A 24,459-nucleotide genomic window follows, 5' to 3' on the forward strand; every position below is an offset into this window, starting at 1 on the left:
AGACTTCAACAACAATCATAAGCAGCTGCCACATATTGGGGACATCCCTTGTTTCGGACGTGTCACACATTTCATCTCATTCGGGCCTCCTATGAATACCTATTACTACTCCAACTTTAAAATAAAGAGACTGAGATCTGGAGCCAGCTAAACTACTTGCCAAAGTTGACACAGCAACAAATGGCCGAGTTAGCACTCAAATCGAGAGCTGAGTGATGCCCAGACCGCTACACCGTGCCACCATCTGAATTCCCAGGGCCTAGACTGGCCACATCTATGGTGACCGATCAAAGATTCCTATTCCAGAAAACAAAACAAAACAAAACAGAACAGAACAAAAACCAAAATGCCTATAGGTTGAGGTAAGCTCTGCTTCAGTTCATACTCCTAGCTTTTAAAACAAATAAATGAAGAAACCAATACAAGAATTTTGTGTTTTCTCCTGCCTTTAAGGCTGTTTACATTGTCTGGGCTTGATGCCAACTCCTCCTTTTTCCTCAGCTCCCTTTGACCACCAGCTTCAACATCCCATCCAGCTCTTGGCTGTCTAGTGATTGACTCTGCCATTTTTGACCCCCTGGCTTACATCTTAGCTCCATCCCGGCTCACCCCAATTCGGAAACCTACTCCTTTGGCACATTTCATACCTGTAGCTGTTACCTGAACACCTCTTCCCTTGAGTTCAGCAGGTCAAGTTCATGAAACCACTCTGCACAGAGGGTCTCTAGGAAATGGGTGGGAGTTGAGAAGATGAGTCCCTTAGAATTCCCCATCAGGCCTTGATCTTGATATAAAACCAGTTGGATGGGAATATCCAGGACACAAAAAGAATTGCCTGGCAAACCAAAGTTAGGTAGTCAAGTTCTGTTGGAACTCTGTGGTTTATTGTTGGGTCTCTGATTGTTCAGTAGTAGGGTTTCAGGCATAGAGGAATAGGAGCTGGGTGTGTGTGTGTGTGTGTGTGTGTGTTTCTGACTGAGCAGGTGCAGTGCAGAAAGGTTGTATTAGGAGGAAACCTAGAAGCTGTGATTTAAGAAGGAAAAGGTAAGCAGATATGGGGTATTTTGCTCAGAGCAATGATGTAATCTGTAATGATGAAATCTTACCTCCAGCCATTCCTCTCTGCCCACGGTGGAAATCTTTATCTCAGATATGGGGAACTTTGAGTGATCTTTCCTTCTCATCTTCCAACTTTTACTTTCATAAACACTTCTTCCTTTTTTCCTCATTGGTCAGTTTATACACTCAACAGATACTATATTGTGTCTGAGTTCCTGGGATTCTGCATTCACTCTATGCAGTGAAAAATTTATTCTCATCTACTTTCCTTATGAAGAAGAACATTATTCCAAATACATCTCCACATATCCTTTCTGGAAGACATTATTGACTCTACTGCATCATCTCGCAAATTTTCTCCTTAGACAAAACTCAAGAAACACTCAGCTGCTTCTCATAAAGGAATTTTGAGGCAACATTCAGACCTGCCAGCCATCCAGAGGCCCGTGTTGTTACCTCAGTGCCATAAACTTCAAATGAGTCTCCTGGCATAACAGTCTGAGAGATTTGCCAGTTCTAAATGAATGATTTGCTCTTCCACTGGCATTCCATTGTCCTTAAAACAGAGGCAGAAAAGAAGAGAAGAAAAGGAGTGGAAAAAAAAAGAAGGAAAGAGAAGGGACAGGAAGGGCAGGGGAGGAAAGGAAGCAAAGGAAAGAAAATAGCCATTTCACCTTGCTGATCCATGCACTTAATAGATGCTCACTAAACGTTTGTGGCAGAACCCATGAGTAGTTGTTATCTCCAAACAAATGTTCTTCAAGAATTGATAAGAATCTCCAGGTGCTGACAAATGGTATTCCCTTTGGTAGAACAAGTTCCAAATTGTCGAGTAGTTGGGAATTTGTTTAATGGTGTCAGCTTGGGCACAACATCATTATTTCATGCAAGTCCCATTTTTAAGTGCTTACTACCTGTCAAGAGCTGTGTTTGACATGTAAATTTTTTCTAATCTATTCAATAACACTGGATATGCATTTTATTTTATTTTTTCAGTTTGAAGAGGAAGAAAGTAAAGCATAACCTCTCTAGGTTATGCTGCCTGCCCAAGATTACATAGATAGTGAGTAATGTTGCTGGATTCCTACCCCAAGTAGGTCTGCATTCCTCCTGTATGGATTCACACATCTTCAACTTGTCATAACCGAACTCTAAGAAAAATACAGGAACTCCAAACGTTACTTGGGATATGTAATTTATTCAGTGGGTAGGTTTTCTGAAAGCAAAACTGTTTCACCTTTATACAGCATTTTAGAAAGCATTAAGTACCTATGCAGATATCACTTCATCTCACTTATCTTCACTCAGACCTTATGAGACATTATCATTATTTTTATAGTCTAGAGAATGTATAAATTTATTGGATCAGAAAGATTGGAAAACCTTCCCCAGGACACATGGACAGAAGTAGCATAGCCAGAACTAATCACAAGATTTTTGTGGTTTTCACCACATGATTTCACATCCCAAAGATAGCAAGGAATCCTAAAAGGCTGAACAGAGAAGCAGTCAGCAGACGGGTCCTTGTCTAACACTATGGAAACAGAATTGAAAGTCAATACGTGCTAAAATATAATGCTTCACGCATGTGCCTTTAAAGAACATATATAGCAACCACATTTCAGGGGTAATTGTGCATGGTTTCTATAGCAATATGATTTATTTCCAGTGGAATTTGCCAACTTAAAATAGGTTTTTCCTCATCGAAAGAAACAAATAAAAAGTTCACTGATATTTGTTTTTCCATTATACAAAGATCATCATGTTTGGTTATGGCAAAAAGACAATAATTTTTGCCACAGAGCAAACAGGAGAAAAGGTCACCATTGTTTGTCTGAACAAAACGGATTCCCATTGGTCTTGAGGAGCTGCAGCAAACAAAGTGCCGAACATGCTATGCCCAGGCTGGAGGTCGATGCAACGTTGGCAAGTGTACTACAACACAAAGAAGTTTAAGTTTGCCTTCCTTAAGTAGAAAAAAATTTTAAAGAGAAAGAAGAATGATTTTCTGCAGAAATGATCACTTCGCCTTGGATGGAGGAGGGAAGTCCAGAACTAGAAGAAAACAACAGTAATGAAAGCTCATGTGACTTGTGCTTTCTCTGTCAACACCATTCTAAGATCCTCTATGCCTGGGCTCAGTTACTCTCCCAACAGCCTGCGAGGTAGAAACTATTTCTATCCCTGATTTACAGCTATGAAACCAACACAGAGTTGTGCATCTTGCCCGAGCACACCCAGTTGGCCCCAGAAGCAGGACATTGAGCCACTCTTCTATGCAAGCATGGAAATCAAAATGAGGAAGTTTCTTGCCCAAACTCCAACGGGGTCTGACGTGACAGAAGTTAAGATCTAATGCATAGGGGCACCTGTACCCCAATGTTTATAGCGGCACTCTCAACAATAGCCAAATTATGGAAAGAGCCTAAATGTCCATCAACTGATGAATGGATAAAGAAATTGTGGTTTATATACACAATGGAATACTACGTGGCAATGAGAAAAAATGAAATATGGCCTTTTGTAGCAACATGGATGGAACTGGAGAGTGTGATGCTAAGTGAAATAAGCCATACAGAGAAAGACAGATACCATATGGTTTCACTCTTATGTGGATCCTGGGAAACATAACAGAAACCCATGGGGGAGGGGAAGGAAAGAAAAAAAAAAAAAAAAAAAAAGAGGTTAGAGTGGGAGAGAGCCAAAGCATAAGAGACTGTTAAAAACTGAGAACAAACTGAGGGTTGATGGGGGGTGGGAGGGAGGGCAGGGTGGGAGGGAGGGCAGGGTGGGTGATGGGTATTGAGGAGGGCACCTTTTGGGATGAGCACTGGGTGTTGTATGGAAACCAATTTGACAGTAAATTTCATATATTAAAAAATAAAAAATAAAATAAAAATTAAAAAAAAAAAAAAAAAGAAGTTAAGATCTAAGACTGCAGATTCTCCGGCATTTCCATCATTCCAAGCTGGCCCTTCATGCATGGCCTCAGGTATCAGGAGAATGGAGCCTCCCAGGAAGCCCAGTGGTAAAAGCCCTAATGCTTGTTTTTCTCATGCTTTTTTAATAAACACACTCATTCCTCTACTTTCAAACAGCTCTCTCCAAAACTTCCTCGACAACTCAAACCCTGCAGAAGCTACTTTAAGGGTATGCCTGAATTTTGGTGGCACTACAATTTGATTAGCTGATAATTATTGAGCCTCAGATTTGAGCTTGAAGCTTTGCCACATAGCAATTGTCATGTTTGGAGGAATGGGGTTTGAACTGCATTTCTTTTAGTCAAGGAGTGATCATGTAAAATGGCTGCATTCCATACACCAGCTGTCTTTGCTGACCTTGTAGACAAAGTATTTCCAGTGAAAACAGGGACTTCAGCAGCTACTTGTTGGGACTGAAAACCAAGTTTGTCTGTGAGCTGAAGCATGAAGATAAACATAAAGAGGCAGTTTTGTATAGTGATGAATGTCGCTTCTACATGGGGGTCAAATCTGAACCCTAACAACTACTAGGTCAGTAATCCTGAGCAAGTTATACAATCCTTCTAAGGCTCAGTTTTCTCCTCTGTTGAACCACCTCCATAGTGTTGTCAAAATTAGGCAAGAGAATTAATATATATCAGTAAGAGCAGTATCTGGCCAATTGTAGGCCTCACCCCCTGCTTCCTTTGCCCTTGGTGTTCCAATACTGAACTTCCCCAAAATTCCATGTTCTCTAAGCCTTCCATTCTGCCTGGAAGGCTCTTTCCCTTTGTGTCTTCTTGAAAACCCCGTATCATTCTTCAAGTTTAGCTCAAGTGCTTCATGACTCACCCAGGCTGCCTTCAACATCTCTCCCATCCTTCCACTGTTTCTAGTAAACCACCATTGCATTGCTCATTACACTGTAATGTTTGGCCAGTGTGCCTTTCTCTTCATTCCACTCCTTGAGTGTGCATTTATCCTCCATGCCCAGCACAGAGCCTACTACGCAGTGGGCGTTCACTAAACAGCTGTTAAATAGATGAACAGGCAAACACTGAGTTTGCCTGTAAAGTCCAGGCTTACGTCAATAAAATAAGAAAATCTCCTGGAGGTACTAACAATCTAATGCAATTAATCAGAAGGGCTCCAACCAATAAAATGTAAAGTGCACTCCCATTTTGGTTTTAATTAAACTCCCAAGCTTTAAAAATTATAATCCAAACATAATTACACTCAGAAGAGATTCTAGATTGTTTTGTGACAGAAGATGACTTTTGAGGCTAGTGGAAGGAGACTGATACCATGACCCAACTTGCACAAGAGAAATTCCACAGGATTCAAATTCATGTCCCAAAAAGCATATCAGTAACCAACTAGGTGTTGTCTTTCACATTAAACTAAGAATCTGTGGAAAGAGTTATAGCCCTTTCATTGTTCCAAGAGGATATGAAGTTCTAGGGAATTTTCTCTGTAATAGATCTAGAGCTAAGGGCTAAGTCTGGAAAGCAGCCCAACCACACCGTTCAAGGCTTCTCTGGCCTACAATGCTGTAGCAGGCAGGATACCAGTAGTTTGATAAGGGCAGAATATTTCCACATTTTCTAAATGAAAACCAGGGGAATATGCACTGAAGGAAACTTGTAAAGACACCTTATGGAATGCCACCCCTCATAAAGTCTGCTGATCAGCCACCTTAAGCTGCATTAGCTCACAACCAATGGAGAAACTGGAAGTCAGTGGTATCAGGGTAAAGTCTGGATATCCCCAAGGCCCCTGGAAAAAGACCCCACAGAGCAGAGGGAAAGGCAAAGCTTACTCTCTGACAGGTCCCATAAGAATTTCTCACCTGTAGCCAGATTACACAAGATGTCTCAGGGTTGGAGAAGACCTATAATATAAAAAGCTTCTATAGACACTTCTCTAAAGAAGACATCCAGATGGCCAACAGGCTCATGAAAAGATGCTCAACATCACTCCTCATCAGGGAAATACAAATCAAAACCACACTAAGATATCACCTCATGCCAACCAGAGTAGCTAAAATGAACAAATCAGGAGACTATAGATGCTGGAGAGGATGTGGAGAAACGGGAACCCTCTTGCACTGTTGGTGGGAGTGAAAACTGGTGCAGCCACTCGGGAAAACAGTGGGGAGGTTCCTCAAAAAGTTAAAAATAGACCTACCCTATGACCCAGCAATAGCACTGCTAGGAATTTACCCAAGGGATACAGGAGTACTGATGTATAGGGGCACTTGTACCCCAATGTTTATAGCAGCACTTTCAACAATAGCCAAATTATGGAAAGAGAGTAAACGTCCATCAGCTGATGAATGGATAAAGAAATTGTGGTTTATATACACAATGGAATACTACGTGGCAATGAGAAAGAATGAAATATGGCCTTTTGTAACAACATGGATGGAACTGGAGAGTGTTATGCTAAGTGAAATAAGTCATACGGAGAAAGACAGATACCATACATTTTCACTCTTATGTGGATCTTGAGAAACTTAACAGAAGACCATGGGGGAGGGGAAGGGGAAAAAAAAGTTAGAGAGGGAGGGAGGCAAACCATAGGAGACTCTTAAAAACTGAGAATAAACTGAGGGTTGATGGGGGGTGGGAGGGAGAGGAAAGTGGGTGATGGGCATTGAGGAGGGCAACTGTTGGGATGAGCACTGGGTGTTGTAAGGAAACCAATTTGACAATAAATTTCATATTAAAAAAATAAAAAAATAAAAAGCTTGCATAGATTACGAGCACTTTTGTAGACTCCATCTGTAATGTCATAGTCAGAAGGGTGTGTGTGTGTATGTGTGTGTATATATGTATGTATGTGTGATAAGAACACCACTATATATTCCTCCAGATGCAGGACAATCTGATACTTTTTAAAACATCAATACTGGGAAGGCAGAGTGTGTCCATATTGAGACCCACAGAATCCAGTTTACAGGGCTTCTTCCAGCTGGGCCAAGAGGTAGCTGTGTATGGGCTGCAGAATCTGTGTCTTTTGCGAGATTGAAATCATGGCAGTACCAGAAACTGATGCCCAATTCCATTTCACTGGTATTAAAAAATAGTCCAATACTCCCACAGGGAGAATGAATTGTGTACTGGCCACATGCAGCAGCATTGCTTTGGTAGTTTTATACTTGAAGTTAAGGTCTAAAAAACCTCCAGCTATGAAAGCCACATATGAACTCTAAATAGTCGGTACCTCATCTGTTAAGTTCCCATGCCTGGACAAGCTAATGTCAACTCACCCTGTGATACTCAGTTTGTACAATAAATTATGAACCTGGAAAAATAGAATCCAGTTTACATTTTTCATCACTTTCCCACTTGGTTGTCTCTAGGTTTTCATAGAACAATGGTTATCAGGCCCTAACTGATATCTCCCTCCATGTGGTGGGCACTCAGTACAAGAAATGCTTCTACTGTCTATCTGGTCCCTCTCTGATTCCTCCCCAGAGAGGAGGACTCCTCTTACTAGTGACTTTGTGACAGGAACCAGGCAAAGAGAGCTCAGTCCTTTCCTCTACCCTTATTCTAGAGAGTCAACTGCCCAAAGAAATCAAGCTTTCTGTTCTGATTCTCAGTACTATAAATTTTTCAAGAGGAGAGCTCCATATGGAAAAGCTTTTGGTCGTCCAGATGAGCTTGTGACAGATGGGTAGTTCTTGATTCTGGAGTATAGTATTAGGAAGTCCCTTCTTGCTGCACCTAAACCACATTCACCAACCTAGCCTTTACCAGCAAAAGAGCTTATACATTGGGCTCCATCTACCTGACTGTTCTTTGTATTTTACTTAGTTCAGACCTGGGTTGGGGAAAATGGGTATATTTACCAGCTCCCTAAAACCCCAATATGTTTTTGTAGACTCAGTTGATATTACCCATGGACCACCTTGTATATGCCACAGCAGGACAGATGGCAGTATCTAATCAATGGCCTTTGATCCTTCAGGGAAAGGCCCAATAATCAATGGATCTCCAAGATAAAAGCCTTCGCTTACAGTGTTTGCTAATTTCCATGGTGCACATACCTACACCATGGCTGGTATCAAGCTACGCTTGGGACATCATCGAAAAGACTTGGGAGATGTTCGCAATCTGCTCTCTCCAGCCAAAGAAGAGCCAACTGAGCCAACCTGTTGTACCTCTTTAGAGCCAGGGAACACTTCTTTCCACAGGACCAGATGCCCCTGGCGCATGGCCAGATGCACACCTCTGAGCTGGAATTTCTGTTTGGTGATAGTTTGGTGCCCCGAGAACTGCAACTTCAGGGAAAGGCCAAGCTTTTGTTCCATATTGAGTGGCAAGTCTGCTGTCGGCTCAATACATAATTAAAGGAAACAAGATGAGAACAAGGTTACCTTGTAACCTCCTTGCAGGAGGCCACACCAGAAGCCAGCCCAGCATGGATTAGGACTTTCTAAGTTCCTGCAGTGACACATTTCCTTACTCGCATTTTGGAGCTCGGTAATCACTTCTCCATCACGTAAGAGAGGTCATTTTTTCTGTCCCTTGCCCTCATTTTCTAACCAACAGAAACACCAGAGTTTGGATTCTGTGGAGTGGTTGAATGATCGTGGACTGGTTGCTTACACCATCTTGATCCTAACTTTCGATATTTGAGAAAATGGAGATTGTGATATTCTTCCCAGAGGTTGTTGAAAATATTATAAAGGATGTGTCTAAAACTGTTAAGATGGTGCGTTGCTTGCAGCAGGCACACAATAAATAGCAGACACGCAATCACCCCTGTGCTGGTGGCAGGGGGCACACATTCAACCCGAGGGGAAGGGGTGGCGAGTAGAGCTCAGCAGACACAGTTCCTTTCGATTCCATCCCCTCAGTTTGTGCTGTTTACATTAGTTTTGTCTACTTGTCCAGATACTACATATCTGTTCTCCTTCCAGTTCCACCTTCTCCTGAGGCTTCTTCTCAGAAGTCATCACTATTAAGGGGTCACAGGAACTATAAGCAGAAGTGTAAGCAGAAGGACTCTTGCTTCCAGCAATGGATAAAGGAAATTGTCTTTAACATGCATGTCTATACTGTTAGCATGTCATGTTTTAAAATACGCATTTTAAGAAGGGCCTGAGTGGTTCAGTCGGTTAAGCATCTGGCTCTTCATTTTGGCTCGGGTGATGATCTAATGGTTCCTGCGTTCGAACCCCGCGTCGGGCTCTGCGCTGACAGTGGAGAGCCTGCTTGGGATTCTCTCACTCCCTCTCTCTCGCTCTCTCTCTGCCCCTTTACTGCTTGCATGCTCTCTCTCTCTCTCAAAATAAATAAAATTTTAAAGTATGCATTTTAAGGGCATGCATTCTATTCCATTTAGTAGACACAGCATATTTTGTCATAATTATTTAACTAGACCCTCAATTAGGTTGTGTCACTATTAGGGAAAAATACTTCCTTGAACATCTATATGCAAAAATTCTTGCCTACATTCAGATTATATCATATATATATATATATATATATATCTCATATATATCACATATATCACATATATCACATATATCATATATCATATATATATATATATATATATATATATATATAACAATACAGCCAATAGGAAATGTATGCCTATAAGAAACACTTCTGAAGCCATTCCAAGCCCTATCCTACGAAAGTTAGACAATTTTCTTCATAGTCAACCCACAGCAATCTTCTAGACTCATTCCCTCCTCCCTCAATACTTCTCTCATTATTTTTGTATACAACTTCCTAAAATAATCCAGAAGATCCAGAACTAAAAGTTACCTCAGGATCTTAGTAAATCTGTTTCTTAGGTTGGGTTCCCCAAGAAGCTCCATGAAACAAAGATTCAAGGGCAAGTGGTTTATCTGGAGTTAAAAGACTGGGAAGGTGACATAGGAAGAGCAGGAAGCCACTAAAGGATGCTTATTAAGCCAATTACCACTATGTGTAACTGGCACTTAGTACCCTGAATCACTTGGAGAATCACTTGGAGCTGGTGTAGACATCTGCCTCAGATATATCCGACCCTAGGGACAGGGGACCTGGGGTATTTATTCACCAAATCCTGTCAGTCACTGACTGACAGCCCCTGTTGGAAGGCATTAATACCCTGGCATTTCCAGCGACACAGGTGGCAATGTGGCTTTTGTGGCCAGGGAAAGCCCTCGGGCAAAGGAATGCAGGTATTGGTAGTTGGAAGACTGCTGGCATGCACCGAAGTTGTAGGAGAGAGGGCAAAGGGCTGAGATTCCAACAGAATCTGCTAGAATCTACCCTTAGAGAACACACAGCTGACTTCTGGAATGTGGTTGGTGCTTTAAGTTGTGACAAGCCAGTCCTTAAAAGAGAACATTCATGATCTAAAGTCTATGCTCTCTACCATATTCATATTGGCAAGCTATGAAAACAGACCATAGCACAACAAGGAAAAGTGGATACAGCTTTACATCTAGGAAGATGACAATTATTAATTTAATAAGCATTTATAGGGATCCTTTTAGTCTGCCAGACTCAATAATAAGCACTGGAATACAAAGATGAATTCAACACAACCCCTGCCTGTAAGGAGCTTACTTTACAATCAGGTGAAAGAGGCAGAACTCTCAGAACAGAAGGTGGGATCTGAGGGGAGAGGACACCTGTGGCCTGCTATCCAGGTACATGACCCGGAAAACAGCAATACCCTAGAGATTAAATACCTGCTGCGTAAGTCTGGGCAGACAAGGCCTCAGAGGACCTCACAAAATCCACCAGCCACAGACAACATGGTCCAGAAGTGGAGACTGATTCCACACAACCCCCAGAGGTGCTGCAGGATGAGAATCACGTCCCCAGAGGGGCACAAAACCAACAGAGAGAGCTATTAGGTATGAAGGGTGTTTGTCATGAGACTGAGGAATGCTGGGCATGACCTGAGAGCAGGATGGATGGTTTAGTGGCCCCAGAGCTAGCAGACAACAAATAAGAACCAGATGCCTACCTCTGCCCCCCCGCACCCCAAAGTCTTCCAGGGACTGGGATAGAGCCAGAGAAATTGGGAGGAAGGCAACCTGGATTGACTTAGAGTTCTATCTCCAGCAGAATGAGGTCTTGTCAAATAAATTCTTTTGAGTTATGGACAAACGAAGGAGGGACATCTCCCACATACTCCAGTTTGTGGTTTTAAAGTTATACCTATTGCCCAGTAGTTCCCCTAATTTCATGTTGTTCTCATCAATGAATCTCCCAGAGCGAAGTAGAGAGAGTAGAGCTTTTGCAGGCAGACAGACTTGTATTCAAGTCCTAACCCTCTGGATTCCAGTCCCTACTTCATGTGTGATGACAGGCAAATTAACAGTATTTAAACCCTTTTGAGTATCAGGTGCCTCACCTGTAGAGTGGTGGTTAGTAGGAGGATTAGAAGACAAGACAGAAGATCATTTCCAGGGGAGTCTGAGCAGAGGAGGCCTCCAGCAGGGACTGGTGTGATAGTTGTGATTCTTGGCTTCCCGTACTGCAGAGTGATGTCGCCATGGCTCACAGACGAAGGGGAAGGAACCCTGATGGATGGGCCACCATGGCTCTGCCTAGGCTGGGTGACGTTGTGAGGACATCATAGACTTCATGGAAATATTCCAGATGCACGGGCCGAGAGGGGAGCTTGGAAAGCAAAGGTTCTGTTAGAGGAGATGGACAAGAAACCTTCTACAAGAAGCTGTCGCGTCATCTCACCTTTTGTTTCGCAGATGCAATTATATCAACTCACAAAGGTGAGAGAAGTGCCACAGACCAACAAGCATTTCCAAAGAATAAAAAGTTTTCATATATATGTATATTTGTATATATGTATATCACACCAGTTTTTTTAATTTTTTGTTTGTGTTTTTATTTTTTTTAATGTTTATTTATTTTTCAGAGAGAGAGAGAGACAGAGCATGAGCCGGGGAGGGGCAGAGAGAGAGGGAGACACAGAATCTGAAACAGGCTCCAGGCTCTGAGCTGTCAGCACAGAGCCCGACGCGGGGCTCGAACTCACAAAATGTGAGATCATGACCTGAGCTGAAGTTGGACGCCTAACTGCTTAATCGGCTGAGTCCCCCAGGTGCCCCTGTATCACACCAGTTTTAAGGTAATGAGTGAGCATCGTGAATTCCAATTTTCATTCTGAGAAAAACTAAGTAGAATGTATCCTTTTTGTATACATGCTTACATGTCTAAAGATTTAGGAGTTTAACAAGATACTCTTTTTTCCCCTTTTTTAGTTATATCCAGATGTTTTTAATCTATGCAAAGTAATGATGGATACATGCTACATCCTTCAACTGATTTGCAAGATGTATTTACATAAAATAAAGGAGTTTTAAAAACAAAATTCTTTCAAAACAATTTTTTTACCACATCTTTTGGCCTGGAAAATTATTTGTCTATTATTTTGCTCTTTGGAGTTAAGATATTCAAACTGTAGAAATATTGTTAATATAGGACAAATCAAGTCTCAGAAATTTTGGAAATAATGGCCTTCTGCAATATATGTAAAAATATGATACACAGTGTCTGTCTTACAGGTAGTGCTTAGCAAAAGTTGTCTTCCTCCCTTCCTCCCCCACTGATGGGGGCCATATGAGAAAGAACCCACTTTCTCATTATTCCTGCATATGGGCTTTCCCATTTTTAGTCTGCCTATCTCCAGATGTTTCTGCTTAAGCTGCACCAGGTCCTGGGAATGCAGGGAAGACTCGATCCCTGCCCGAAGAAGCTGACAGCTAGAGAGGGAGAAGGGCATGTAAACCTTGGACAGACTCTCAGTCTGACACTCACCAGTCTAGATTTAATTCCACAGTTTCCTGTTGTATTAGACAATAGTCTTCTTACCGGGCTCCTGCTGGCTTTCTTCTTCCTCGGGCCACCTGGTTCAATGAATGGGGTTAGCTCTTGGTAAATTGGGCCTGCCTCACACAAGTCCTTCAAACCCTAAAGTAAAAAAGACTAACAGCCCCGTGGTTAGGCTTGATAGATTCCTGGAAATAGCTTCCTAAATACAGGAGAATCTGCTCCTGAATTGAAGAGGGAATATTTTTAAAAAATCAATGACTCCAGATTCAAAGGAAGAAAGAAAAGAAAGAAAGAGAAGAAAGAAAGAAAGAAAGAAAGAAAGAAAGAAAGAAAAGAAGGAAGAAAGACATTTGTATCCCCCTAACAATTGGTGCTTAGCCCTAGCTCCTTGCTTATCACCATCCTCAGTCTGGATTAGATCAAGTAGAAAGTCTTCACCTTTATTTCTCCCTTTCAAAGGTGTGCCCACTGAGCCTGTTTACACTGGGAATGATGAGCTGAAGGGCTGAGGAGACTTTCCCAACTGATTCCAACTCGGAGAAATAATTGATGGGGCACATCCTCTCTTTTGGGCTCCTGCCCTGTCGAAAGTAGGAAGCTGACCTGTATGGTGCACCTGTATGGTGCTGGGGATGGAAATGGAGTTGGAAGAAAAGATCCAGGAGAGGCCCTATAACCTGTGGCAGAATGGGAAAGCAGGAGAGACCAGCAGCTGGAGGTGGGCCTATGGGGCAAAAGTAGAAGCTAGAAGGATGTTTCATCAATCAGGTAGAACTCAGCACGCAGAGGCAATACATGAAAAATGAGATTAAAAGTGCTTTTCTAAGGGGCACCTGGGTGGCTCAGTTGGTTAAGCACCACATTGGCTCAGGTCTCGTGGTTCGTGAGTTTGAGCCCTGCATTGGGCCTGTGCTGACAGCTCAGAGCCTGGAGCCTGCTTGGATCCTGTGTCTCCTCTCCCTCTGCCCCTCCCCACTCATGTTCTATTTGTCTTTCTCTCTCTCTCTCTCAAAAATAAAAACAAACATAGGAACACCTGGGTGGCTCAGTTGGTTGAGCGGCTGACTTCAGCTCAGGTCATGATCTCATGGTTTGTGAGTTCAAGCCCCGCATCAGGCTCTGTGCGGACAGCTTAGAGCCTGAAGCCTGCTTCAGATTCCATGTCTCCCTCTCTTTCTGCCCCTCCCCTGCTCACGCTCTCTCTCTCTCTCTCTCTCTCTCTCTCTCAAAGGATAAACATTAAAAAAAAATTTTAATAAAAATAAACATAAAAAATAGTTTATAAAAAAGTGCTTTTAAAAAACATATAAAGTTCTTTGAATAACATTTTTAAATTAAAAAAATCAAGTTTAAACTATTTTGCTTTGAAACCGACAGCTGTTTATAACATTTTTGGTAAGGATGAAAGCTCATTTGCAAATTATGTAAACATATATTGAGGGTTTTTTTTTAATTTAATTTTTTTTAATTTACATCCAAATTAGTTAGCATATAGTGCAAAAATGATTTCAGGAGTAGATTCCTTTTTTTTTTTTTAATATGAAATTTATTGTCCAATTGGTTTCCATACATCACCCAGTGCTCATCCCAACAGATGCCCTCCTCAATGCCCATCACCCACTTTCCTCTCCCTCCCACCCCCATCAACCCTCAGTTTATTCTCAGTTTTTAAGAGTCTCTTATGGTTTGGCTCCCTTCCTCTCTAACCTTTTTTTTTTTTCCTTCCCCTCCCCCATGGTCTTCTGTTAAGTTTCTCAAGATCCACATAGGAGTGAAAACATATGGTACTGTCTTTCTCTGTATGACTTATTTCACTTAGCATAACACTCTCCAGTTCCATCCATGTTGCTGCAAAAGGCAAGATTTCATTCTTTCCCATTGCCATGTAGTATTCCATTGAGTATATAAACCACAATTTCTTTATCCATTCATCAGTTGATGGACATTTAGGCTCTTTCCATAATTTGGCTATTGTTGAAAGTGCTGCTGTAAACATTGGGGTACAAGTGCCCCTATGCATCAGCACTCTTGTATCCCTTGGGTAAATTTCTAGCAGTGCTATTGCTGGGTCATAGAGTAGATCTATTTTTAATTTTCTGAGGAACTGTTTTCCACACTGTTTTTTCCAAGTGGCTGCACCAGTTTGCATTCCCACCAACAGTGCAAGAGGGTTCCCGTTTCTCCACATCCTCTCCAGCATCTATAGTCTCCTGATTTGTTCATTTTAGCCACTCTGACCGGCGTGAGGGGATATCTGAGTGTGGTTTTGATTTGTATTTCCCTGATGAGGAGCGACGTTGAGCATCTTTTCATGTGCCTGTTGGACATCTGGATGTCTTCTTCAGAGAAGTGTCTATTCATGTTTTCTGCCCATTTCTTCACTGGATTATTTGTTTTTTAGGTGTGGAGTTTGGTGAGCTCTTCATAGATTTTGGATATGTCTGATATGTCATTTGCCAATATCTTTTCCCATTCTGTTGGTTGCCTTTTAGTTTTGTTGATTGTTTCCTTTGCAGTGCAGAAACTTTTTGTCTTCATGAGGTCCCAATAGTTCATTTTTGCTTTTAATTTGCTTGCCTTTGGGGATGTGTCAAGTAAGAAATTGCTGCGGCTGAGGTCAGAGAGGGTTTTTCTTGCTTTCTTCTCTAGGGTTTTGATGGTTTCCTGTCTCACATTCAGGTCCTTTATCCATTTTGAGTTTATTTTTGTGAATGGTATAAGAAAGTGGTCTAGTTTCATTCCTCTGCATGTTGCTATCCAGCTCTCCCAGCACCATTTGTTAAAGAGACTGTCTTTTTTCCATTGGATATTCTTTCCTGCTTTGTCAAAGATTAGTTGGCCTTACATTTCTGGGGGTAATTCTGGAGTTTCTATTCTATTCCATTGGTCTAGGAGTAGATTCCTTAGTGCCCCTTACCCATTTAGCCCATCCCCCCTCCCAGACCCCCTCCAGTAACCCTCCGTTTATTCTCCATATTTGTGAGTCTATTGAGGGTTTTTTAATGTTCAATTGTTCAGTTTGAGAGACAGAGAGAGAGAGAGAGAGCAGGGGAGAGGCAGAGAGAAAGGGAGAGAGAATCCCAAGCAGGGATTCTCACTGTTAGAGCAGAGCCCGACGTGGGGCTAAATCTCATAAACTGTGAGATCATGACCTGAGCTGAAATCAAGACACTCAACTGGCTGAGCCACATAGATGCAGCATATATTGAATTGTTTAAAATATCACCTCAGGTTCTAGGGTGGAGTTGTTTATGAATTTAGGGGAGGGGTGAGAGCTTCCCAGAATACTTTTTTTTTCTAATTAAAAAAAGGTTTTTATACTGCTGTGTGAATATAGTGTGACCACAGTGTTACTTTTTTGGGTTTTGCTCTGTGGAAGAAATAGAGGCACCCCTCCAAGGAGGAGAGGAGTAATGCTGTGTTTTTCTCGCTCTGCTCACAGTTCTTCCTCAGTTTAATGAATGGCAATAAGACTAAAATAACAGAGAGCAACTGTGGATTGCTATAAGTACATCTATGTTACTCCATTGCAGAGTTAAGCTTCATATAAGCTTAGAGACTTCAATGGAAAATCAAAAAAGGGAGAGAAAAACGTCAAGGCTCTGTCTATAGAAAGATACAGGAAATTTTAGGAAACATCAATGAGGCTTAGTCAATAAGATGCTTAAAATATACATAGGAGTTTATTTCTTTAAATTTGGCTCTATACAAATAGCACATTTATAGTGTTCCATAATGTTCATTTTTTAAATAATATATTTCATAAGATGATGGCTGGGTAAAAAGCAAAGCTTCTTTACCACTTCACTTTCTTGCTATGTACTTTCTTTCTCTCTCTCTCTCTCTCTTTTTTAAGTTTATTTATTTTGAGAGAGAGAGAGAGAGCAAGTGGGGGAGAGGCAGAGAGAGAGAGAGAATGCCAAACAGGCTCCTTGCTGAGCCAGATGCAGGGTTTGATCTCACAAACCATGAGATCAGGACCTGAGCCGAGATCACCAAAACTAAGACACCTCAAATGACCTCAAGTTAGGATATGCAAATTGCAGGAACACTCTGTAAAGAGTTGGGCTTAGCAGACACTTAACTGATAAATTTGCAACCTAAATATGAAGTGACCAAAGATATAAAGTAAATGCTTATCTGATTAATGTCAGTCACATAGTGATCAAACCATCTCAAAGATTGAACTTAACACAGAAGAACCATTCCCATTGAGCTCTAAAGGCAGTCAACATGACTGAATCAACATGAACTGAAGTCCCTGCAAAAATAATTTTGGGAGTCAAATGGGGCTTCTATGGGGATTAATTGTCAGAGTTGGACTCAAAATCAAAGCAGCCTCTGAGAAAAATTCAATTCCCTGACATGGAGAATGTGTTTTTTGTGGTTATTGTTCTGAGATATGCGTGGATAATTCAACACTGTAGGCAGAGTTCATTCTTTGGAATACCATATCTTGGAAGAGGCTAGACAAGAAACCCATATCCTCCTCGCTTGCTCTTACGGATGCTTGCTTTAGGAATCCAGCCACCATGCCGTGAGGAAGCCCAAGCAATCCCAGGCAGAGACCACACTGGGAGCCACAGAAAGGCACTCTGGCCACTGAGCCCCGCTGAGGCCCTAATCAAGGGCATCAACTGCCAGACATGTTGAATGGAGACACCTCGGATGATTCCAGCACCAAATCATTGAGTCGTCCCAGCTGGGAAACCCCAGACACATAGGGCAGAAAAGAAGCTGTCTTGCCATACACTGTCTGATTAATTGACACAGAATATACAAGTATAATAAAATGGCTGTTCTATCCCATTTAGGGTGTTTTTTGAGGGGCAGGGAGGTAATTATGCAGCAACAATAACTACAATATTCAGTATCCTCAAGTCCCCCATGCCAAAGACCCTCTGTTATAGTATCCAGAGAATAAATCTCCAGTCTTCATCCAGGATCGAGGAGAGGCAAATGGCAGTCATTTGAATTGGGGGAGGGGTCCAGAATCTCAGGATCTAACTGTTTTTTTAGTGTACGTTCAGTGAATCTTGTCTTTAACCACACGCATACTATTCGCTTCTAGAGTCATGGTGCCATCGAATCCTGAGCTCATCGACAGTTCTGCTCAGATTTTTTTCTTATCTGCCAGCTCAGAATTTAGCTTTCTCTGGTCCACTATTACCAGCCATGACTCCTTTAGTATCCCAGTTTCCAAAATGTCGTTGCCATGGTCTTCTCCTCCATTTCTTTTTCTTGTGAATTTATGCTTTAAAAATCACCTTATTGGGGTGCCTGGTTGGATGAGTCAGTTAAGCATCTGGCTTCGGCTCAGTTCATGATCTCATGGCTAATGAGTTCGAGCCCCACATGGGGGTCTCTGTTGCACAGAGCCCACCTCAGATCCCCTGTTCCCCTCTGTCTGCCCCTCCCCTGCTCTCTCTCTCTTTCAAAAATAAACATTTTTAAAAATCACCTTATTGATGTTTTAGTGGGATTTGGGGAGAAAATGGAATTAAATACATATGTGCAATTTAGCATCTCTAATTGGAATATTACTTTTTTATGTCTTTTATGGGTATACTGACTCCCTTTACTTTTATTATTTGAGTAAAATAAATGCCTCAAGAGTACTGGATACAAAATGTCTTGTGCTTTGTTGGAAAATAGCAATGACAACAACATCAACAACAAAAATCTTTTTACTCTCTCTTTTCAAATATTTCAGTTCTGAAATTTGCCCAAATTCATGAGTCTGAATGATGGGGGAAACAAAAGCAGAAGGAAATGATAGATAAAATTAAATTTCCTTATAACCTACAGCCCACTGACAAATACTTGAGACAGGCAGAGTAGGACATTCCTCCAGGAACTCCCAAGTGTATTAATGTTAATGCCTTGCTCAAGGGAAAAATAAATTTAACTTGACAATAGCCAGGCTTCCAAGATCCTGTGAGTTTTCTTTAGCACAGGAAAATCCTTCTGGAAACTTCCCCTTACCTTTACCTCCCTCAACTCTCAAGTATATAATCAGTCACTTCTCACAATCCCAGGGCAGCAATTTCTGCCCACAGGTCCTGTCCCCATGCTTTAATAAAACTACCTTTTTGCACCAAAGATACCTCAAGAATTCTTTCTTGGCTGTTGGCTCCAGACCCTGACATTTTCCCCATAATGAAGGCTCCCCTTTCTCTAGTTCCAACCCTCATCAACAATTTTGTGTACAATCTGTGTACATTTGTGTACAATCTGTGTTGCATATTCATAAGAAGCTATAAAAACACAGGCTCATTCCTGAAGAAGACAACCTAATATAGAAAACAATGTAGAAAAAACACAAAGACTGCCAAAGAACATGTCATAGTTGTAAATAGGTAGAATGGATGAAATATTTACAGAATGAATGGCCAGGGGTTGACTACACCAGTGAGTGGTTTGGGCCATGAAGTCAAGAAAGTGTGAGGTTTTTTCTGTGGTCATAGCTGTTACCACTTATTAGGACCACTGACATGCCCCTCCCTGCCCCTACAGATAGGGCCTCAAAGGATGGTGTTTCTACTGTTGGACTCTGTGGAAACAGGAAGAGTCTCCCTCTCTTATTCTCTCTGCCTTAGCAGAAATGAAAATTCTTCCCTGGAGGATGCTATTCTCTAACCTCAGTTCTGAGTCACACCTTGTCCATTCCTTGCCGCAGGCCTTCCTCGGTGTCTCCACTGAATGGGGCAAAGGCCGCCTGGAGAAGCCATTGTCCACAAATAGAGTTAACCAGCACCTCTGCTCCCCCAATTCTTAATCTGCTAGAGTTGGGCAGCCATTCTTCTAGACTGTACCACATACTGACCCATTCCAAACCCCAATTCTTCTGTGCTTGGAAACCTCTCTCTCTTTCTCAAATTAAGAGTTGGGCATAGCTTGATGTGATTTTTCATGTCGTCCCACTAGCCAATGAACATTCAAGCATCTTATGATCGTGTGAGAACCACACCTGTTAATTTACAAGTATTTACTATCACAGATGTGAGATAGGTAGTCCTTAGAAGAATTATATGTGTTCAAGTATTTCAGGGTTTTTTTTTTTGTTTTTGTTTTGGGTGTTTTTAATGTTTATTTACTTATTTGAGAGAGAGAGAGCATGAGAAGGGGAGGGGCAGAGAGAGGGAGAGAGCAAATCCCAAGCAGTCTCCTTGCTGTCAGCTCAGAGCTTGATCCCACAAACCATGAGATCATGACCTGAGCTGAAATCCAGAGCCAAAGTGCTTAATTGACTGAGCCACACAGGTGCCCCTCAAGTATTTCATTTTTTAAAGTAAGCTTAGAATTTCTTTAAGTGTAACTGAAGCTAGTGCCACTTACTTTAAAAGTAGCACATAAAAAGCATTTTTGATAAAATATGCATCTCTGAGCATATATTTTTGCAAATACTTTCCTGTATTTTAAAATATTTATTTAATCAAATGTAAGTGATTCAATGAGTATAAAAATAGTTGAAAAAAGAAGTTGAAGAAAGAAGAAACGCTTCAATGAGAGAAAAAATGACTAAGAGGGAAAGTGAAAGACTAAGACAAAGAAGACCCTCTTCAGAGGGTGGTGCACCAAAAACAAAAGCCAGGGAAATGCCATGTGACTCATGAAATGGAAGCACCTGATGATGTAACTAACAAGTCATAACCAAGGTAGAAGAATGTGATAGGAAATACATCAGCTTTCGGTGAACTTCAACATTGATCTCCCTCTACACACACCTTCCACTCCACCTGACTCCAGTGTAGTTCCCAGAGGAGACAGGACAGTTCTCTATACACTGCACACTTATTCAGAACCGGGGACAAAAACCAAATACCGTAACAAAAGATGTCCCTGTTGCTCTTATCACTTAGGAAATTACAAGAGTTTTAGGAACTCTGGCCAGAGGTGGAGCTGAACACCGAAGTATATTTCTTATTCTATCACAATATCACATACATTATGTTCAAATGACAAATATAAATAATTAAAATTCAGTACTATTTTATTAATATGTTTCAACATGTTTAAGTTACGGTTTGTTACTCCAAGGTAAAAGGGACAATAAATCCTCAGGTAAAACATCAAAGTTCTCCCTTATTTCTCTCTCAAGGGACATTCCCTGTTTAGAGGCAATCGCTGTTATTGTATATAGTTAGGTATATATCATTCCAGGCTTTTTCTCTGCATTTTATTGTGGGATCATTGAGTGTGATGGTCAAGAAAGAATTCTTGAAACATTTTACGGTGTAAGTTAGTAAGGTTATTTAAATAGCACAGGGACAGGACTCATGGACAGAAAGGGCTACACTTTTGCTGTAGGAGGCTGGTGGTTCTATGCTTAGTGCTCAAGAGGGAGGGACATTCAGAGAGTCTTAGATCATAAATGTCTTCCTCGAATTTCTACTCGGAAAACTACTTTCACAGGATTTCTCTGGTGCTTATCATTCAGCTCAACATTAACTATCGGTGAGATTTACAGGCAGTCATGAGACCCTTTAAGAATGTAACAACCAGCACGTATTTGATCCTTATCAAAACTGTGCAGGCTATTAGGTCAGCCTCCCAGGCTAAAGATGAGCAATTTTCTGCTTCTATCCCTCATCAGTCTGAGTGTATGCACACCTGTGGTAGGCAGAATAAAGACCCGCCAAAGATGTTCACATCTTAATCCCTGAAATCTGTGAACAGGTTAGATTACACCCAGCAAAGGGAAACTGAGATGGCTAATCATCTGACACTAAAATACATATACCCTAAAATACATTATCTAGGTGGACCTAAGTAATCACAAGTTTCCTTAAATGTGGAAGAGGGAAACAGAAGAGCTCACAGTAATAAGATGTGAAAAAGACTCGACCTGCCATTGCCGACTTTGCAGATGGAAGAGGGCCAGGAGGAAGGAATGCAAACAACCTCTGGAAGCTGGAAATGATAGGAAAACAAATTCTTTCCTGGAGCCTTCAGAAAGGAACACAACCCTGCCAACATCTTCATTTTAGCCCAGTGAAACTTCTTTAAGACTTCTGGCCTCCAGAGCTGTCAGATAATAAATTTATGTTGTTTTAAGCCACTAAATTTGTGCTAATTTGTTGCAGCAGCGAAAGGAAACTAATATAGACTTTGGGAATTCCTCAAGAAATGGCTCGCCCATATCACCCAACAGGGAAGTTGAGTTAACAAGCCTTACACACACACACACACACACACACACACACAGGTTCCAGTCAGTTCTCTCTTGCAATCTCAATCATGAGCAGATAGACAAGAATCTCCAAACAGCTAATGAAAGATAAGAGAACAAAACAACATTTTTAAAAATCTTGGTGTTGTCAAATCATCTTCTCCTATAAGGCTTCTGGATTTTGTGAATTGACAAGCAAAATCTGCCCCCTTTTCCAACAAGGTGCTAAAATTAGTTTCCTATGTTCTTTTCCAAATCTTATGATGTTTTTGTTTTTAAGTTTTAACTTTTAAATTCTGTCTTTTCTACCCATATTGAGCCTCAGCTGATGGTTTCAGCCTTCTAGGGCATATACATTTTATCAGTGCCATTATATCATGGTCTCCCCTATCCTGAATGATTCTAGCCCTCAAAGTTTTTAAAAAACAAGTGGGTTGATGATTATGAAAGTAAATTTTATTTATTTTTTTTTTTAAAGAATGTTTTTATTATTTTTTTAACACTTATTTATTTTTGAGACAGAGCATGAACAGGGGAGGAGCAGAGAGAGAGGGAGACACAGAATCTGAAACAGGCTCCAGGCTCTGAGCTGTCAGCACAGAGCCCGACGCGGGGCTCGAACTCACAGACCGTGAGATCATGACCTGAGCCGAAGTCGGACGCTTAACTGACTGAGCCACCCAGGCGCCCCTGAAAGTAAATTTTAAAAGTAAATTTTTAAAAATGTAAAAAATACTACTCAAAAAGTTTGAGTAGTATCAGTTTCATCATCAAAAGGATGATGATGATGATCAATATTTCCAACAGCCCTGCTCCTTGCCAATAATCTGTAACTACTTCTTTCCAATCATCCCATCTCTGAATTTCTGACTTGCCTTTTGTTCCCTCCTCGTGTCTCAAGCCCCAGGAATCCCAGTGAGGAATTCTGCTTTGCCTGGGAAGACCATCATCAGAAAAGGCCTGGGCAGGACAAGGATCTTGGAACTATAGTCATGAGTCCTGTGTCACCCTTGGCAACTACAACAAGTTGATATAGCAGTGGTGCTGCCCCACACAGACACAAACATTTCTCCCTCTGGTTCCACCCTGCTGGGGGGTTTATTTACCAGGCCAGTATTCCAAACGGAAGCTCCATTCACTTCATCTCCCTTTCAGAGGGTGGCAGAAACACACCACAGGCCATCCGTGAACTGGGTAGGCTTGTTAATCAAAATTTCTTTGGCTTCACGTAACGACAGGGGTGTGTTGAATAAAACTCCCAGAGTCAAGTGTTGGCTCAGCCTCCTTGAAAGGAAAACAGTAAAGCAGGAAAGGCATCCAACCGAGATAAAAGCTAAGTTAACAAATGATAGCATTTTCAAAACAAGTCATTGGGCTTGAAAGCCCTGGAATGGAATAGAAGGGAGTGTCAGAGAAGAGCACAGGCTGAACTCAACCCTGTGGTCGACAGAAAGCAGGGGGGCTGACAGAAGACCTTGCTATAAGAAGAGTGTCTTCCTGACAGTTTTCCCAAGAGCCCCCCCTGCCATTATCATTCTGCTCTTCCTGTTTTCCCCACATTTCCTGTCTTCTTCACAAGTTGCATGCTGAGAGGACATGTTAGGCTATTGTTCTGAGGTTTAAATTATTTTCACTGTTTCGTTTAAGAAAATAATCTTTTGGAGAGAAACACAGAGCTGATTGAGAAGAGACCATCATTTTTAGCATGGACAAGGAGCAGTGACAAATGTGGACCAAATGTGATGATAGAAAGCTGTTCAGGGGCGGCGGGGGGGGGGGCACCTGGGTGGCTCAGTCGGTTAAGCATCCGACTTCAGCTCAGGTCATGATCTAGCGGTTTGTGTTCGAGCCCCGTGTCAGGCTCTGTGCTGACAGCTTGCTCAGAGCCTGGAGCCTGCTTCGGATTCTGTGTCTCCCCCTCTGTCTCCCCCTCCCAGGCTCATGCTCTGTCACTTGCTGTCTCTCAATAATAAATAAATGTTAAAAAAAATAAAAAAAAAAAAAGAAAGCTGTTTGGTGGTGGAGTCAAAATCAAGCTCATGCCTCTAAGGTCACACGCTTGCTCCTAAATCCTGGTCAAGCCTCCACTACAAATCACATGATAAAACACACATAGGTCATCTCTGAATCAAAGTCCTGAAGAAACATAGGTGGACCTTGGGGTATGCTGCAGAGAATTATCTCAATGCATGCTGTCTTGATACTTTCTCTGTGCCAGGCGTTGTGCTGAGTTGGAAAGAGCATAAAGATAGGCAAGATACTATTGTACCCCCACGTTATCCAGCAGAGGAAATGGAAAAGCAGAAACATGTGACCCAGTCGTAGAGAAAATTCAAAAGGATTTGGAACCTGTATTCATCAAAACTCTTTTTGGTCTCAAGGATGAACTTGAGGTAGCCTTCAAGAGAAGGTGGGTTTTATTGGTGCTATATGATAGAAAACCAAGTATTGA

General features: G+C 41.6%; 1 pseudogene; it reads left to right on the forward strand.

Annotated features, from left to right (window-relative positions):
- The first annotated feature begins 7,050 nt into the window (after positions 1–7,050).
- Positions 7,051–7,233, forward strand: LOC125921605 (ATP synthase membrane subunit K, mitochondrial-like; annotated as a pseudogene).
- Positions 7,234–24,459: the final 17,226 nt, after the last annotated feature.

This window comes from Panthera uncia, chromosome C2, assembly GCF_023721935.1.
Source record: "Panthera uncia isolate 11264 chromosome C2, Puncia_PCG_1.0, whole genome shotgun sequence".
NCBI classification, from domain to species: Eukaryota; Metazoa; Chordata; class Mammalia; order Carnivora; family Felidae; genus Panthera; species Panthera uncia.